The following is a 3,996-nucleotide window of genomic DNA, read 5'->3' on the forward strand; positions in this document are numbered from 1 at the left end:
CTGTGGAATACTTTGATAATGATCAATTTTTTTTTACAAAATAATCCAAATCACTTAACATGAATATCTAAATATTTTTACAATACACACATTAAAATACTAACAATCATGTGTTGCTAACCCTCTATACTAGTAAATCACTTGAGGTCTTAACCATTTTATTCCATGCTCACCTGAAACACACAAACTTTTTTTCACATTTCCCTAATGTTTCGTATGTGTTTCATTTATATCTACATATCAATTTCAGCACAAGAATATTATCATTTATACGTTTATGCTTAATTTGGTGCAGAAATGGAGGCGAGCATCTTCTCGCATTAAACACTTATATTTTAACACTTTCAACTCACCTGAAGAAACACAGGTGCACAGATGACAATATAAATATACAAATTTGCCCCATTTTTCTGCTCGCAGTTTTACTGACAAGTTTCTCAAGGTTTTAGTAAAAAGTCAGCTTGGCTAATCTCTCGAGCACAATGCCGTTTACCGTGGACCAAGTGTGCGCTCGCAGGTATCATGAAAAGTCATTAGCAGGTGGCGAGTTTAAACACACATTTAAAGGAAAATGACTTATGGTAGATGATTAACTGGTCTTTACTGCAGTACAGAAGGAGCGATAACTGTGGTCGATTCACCAAAAAAAGTGCTCATATTCAATGTCTTCGCTGGAAGCATTTTCCCTACAACAAATAATTTGAAACGTCCTCATCAATGTGGGTCAAAGACGCCAAATGTTCAATGCTTGTATTATGGACCTTGACTCAGCAATTTCCATGCTCAGCTTGCACACTCAAAGCAGTTTACATTAGAAACCATACTTCAATATCAGGACATTTCCAATGCTTCAGTTCACATCAATGGGGAGGAAAATATATATAATAGAGAGTCTGCCGCCTGGTGTCTATTAAGCAGTACTGCACTAGCAGGATGACCTCCGATTAGGTACAGCACTGAATGTTCAAGGACACATATTTTTCAGAGTTGATGTTGTGGCACATGTAAATTCAGCATCCTTCTTCCGTAAAGCTGATCTAACCATCCTCTTGGTCACTGTCCCTCATGGAGATCCATGACTCTAACCCTAACCCCCTCTTCCCCTCATACTTAGGATACCCCTCTCCCCCTAACCCTAAGGGCTTCCCCTTAACCCCCTCTCTCCCTAACCCTAAGGATCCCCCCTCCCTTCCCAACCTTAAGAACCCCCTTAACCCCCTTTCCCACTAACCATAAGGGTCCCTCCCTTCCCCCAAGGGACTCCCCCTACCCCCTCCCCCTCTAACCCTAAAGACCCCCCTTTATCCCCTCTCCCCCCCTAGTTCTTCCCCTTCTCCCCTAACCCATAGGGACTGAATTTTACCCCCGTCCCCCCTAATCCTAAAGACCCCCCACTTCAAAAGTTCAACTGTAGCCCTATATATAAACCCCCCCTCAACTTCAACCCCAGACCTACACCTACCTACAGACACCATTCGGGACACCTAGAGTTCCTCACTCTCACATTTTCATTTGATCTCATTTTAGGGTTTTATTTCATTTTAATTTGATTCCATTTTAATTCTACTCTTACTTATGTCTCTTTAATTTATTTTACTGGATCTATTTATTTATTTATTTATATATGTATTTATCCAGAAGATCTATTTATTGACCCACCTATTTATTTATTTTATAAATTAATTATATCATTTTAATCTTTTTCACAATGGATTTTTATCTCTTTGGGGGTTATCCAGTCATTTGCCTGGATACCTTTAGGGTTCTTCATACTTATCACAAGGGTCTCATTGATGAACATTACTCCTACTTACCACCAATGTCAGCCTCCATCAGACATGGTCTTCAGCTCTGCCGAGAACATCCATATTATATATGGAGGAGATCCTTTAGGGACGCCTCCACCGCTGTCTGGGGATTCCGCCGCTGTCACCGGGGGTTTCTGGGAGGTACAAATAAATACATTTTAAAAAAAAAACACGGGGAGGGGAAACAAGATTGAAACACCATTTGGGTGCCCCACCTCTGCCGGTTTTTATTTTCTTATTTTCACTTATTTTCTATTCTAGTTTATTTTAGCAGTTTCGGGACAGCACCTAATACATACATCATTCTCCCCACGGGGCAATGCACCTGAAAAATTATAGATGCAATTTTAAAACCAAGCTTTCGCCGGGGGCAACTTCTCGTCGCCTTTGCCTGGGGGTATGGGCATCTCCGCCAAGGGAACCGAAAACAATAGAAAAGGGAAAAAGTTAAAGGTTTAATGCAGCCAGTGCACTCTGAACAACAAAGCAATGATGGCTCTGAGGTTGGCTGGAGAGGTGTAGCACTTTATGTTGAAGATGGCAAATACGCCAACAACCCTTGCTATGCAAAAGGAATAATTTATCTGGGAAAAGTGGAGGGGAGAAACAGGGATTACTGAAGTCTCCGTCCAGTCCTGTGGTAGTGTGGAAGTCAAGATGTTCTCATTCATTTGCCATGTCCCAGACGAAACTGGCCATCCAGTAGACCAGGGGGCTGACCCCACTGACAAACTGGAGACGCTTAGCCTTTGTGACTTGCTCCTGCATCAGGTGAAGCAGAAAGCTTGCCGGAATCAAAGACATAGCAAAAACCACGTACATAGCTACCACTGCATCCAACAATGTCTTCAGCCTGTGGAAAGGAATAAAAACATCTCATCACATATCATCAAAATATCATCACAGCATAAAACCTTCCTATTTAGTGATGTATGAAAATGTTTCGATCTGGCTAGATAAGTAATTCTTCAGTGCAGTCACTCACACAGTGACCTTGGAGTGCTGCTCCATAGTGAGGTTAAGAGGTTGGTTGATGGTGATGCCATACTTGTCCAGGCCAGCATTTGAATGCAGATTACTTCTGAGGATGGCATCGTTTACGACATTCATGATGGACACCATGGAATGCCACCCTTTGTTATTGTACCATCCCTATAGTATCAGTGTTTGGGCAACAGTCGAACATCTTGCAATTTCCATTGGACAATATAATTTCTAACAATAATAGGCGATTCTGCAAAGTATGTTAAGGCAGCAGCAATGCTAGCTACTTGCCTTAACGTTATATTCTCGTTCAAAGTATTTTAAGAATGGTCCTCTCTCTTGCACAGCAAACTGAGTATTTACACTTCAAAGAAAAGAAGGTAAGTAATTAAAACAAAAAGGGTTAGGGCTGTTGTACTGACTTTACCATAACTTTCATATAATTAAATATTTTAGATTTATGAAATTAGATGCCAGAAAATCCAATTTTTGCCTAATATGAGGCATAATCAGACTCATGATTTTCAAAAAAAATTTTAATTTGTACATTTTTTACCAGCTGTGCCCTTAGTTAACCCTCAATTTTAAACCATGACTTTGTATCAGAAATTGCGAAATTACCTGATATTTCTAAATTGTTTGAGATATACCATTTGGAGATTTAGTGCATGATACTATAATTATATAGACACAATTATTTTGTTAAAAAATAATAAATTGTTAAAAAGGTGAGTAAGGTTGACAAAAACACTATTTTGCATCTTCACACTGTACAGCTAATACAAGAACCAACCCTTGTGATATTCAGCATGTGCCCCATCTGGATCAAAACATCCTTCATGGTTTTAGGGTTCACATTAAGCACAGGAAGTTGCCCACCAACAGAGATTCCTCCATACCTAGGGAAAAAGACATTAACGGCTTAATAGCAGTTCACTCCTACACTGTGTTCACTGTGTCATTCAGTAGAGGGAGCGTCCGTTCTGCATATGCTCCAGTGTGAGAGTATATAGACTAGCTTATATTTCTAATGGATAGTACTTGAAAAATTACATTGAGATTCTACAGAAAATAATAATTTACCTTTGTTCATTCACCCAGAATTTTATTTTAAAACTGGAAAAAAACATAACAGCGTTAACAAAAAACTGATTACACTGATGGAAAAATACTGTGAATATAGGAATACTATACAATTCGGGGG

This window comes from Brienomyrus brachyistius, chromosome 15 (genome assembly GCF_023856365.1).
Source record: "Brienomyrus brachyistius isolate T26 chromosome 15, BBRACH_0.4, whole genome shotgun sequence".
Classification (NCBI taxonomy): Eukaryota; Metazoa; Chordata; class Actinopteri; order Osteoglossiformes; family Mormyridae; genus Brienomyrus; species Brienomyrus brachyistius.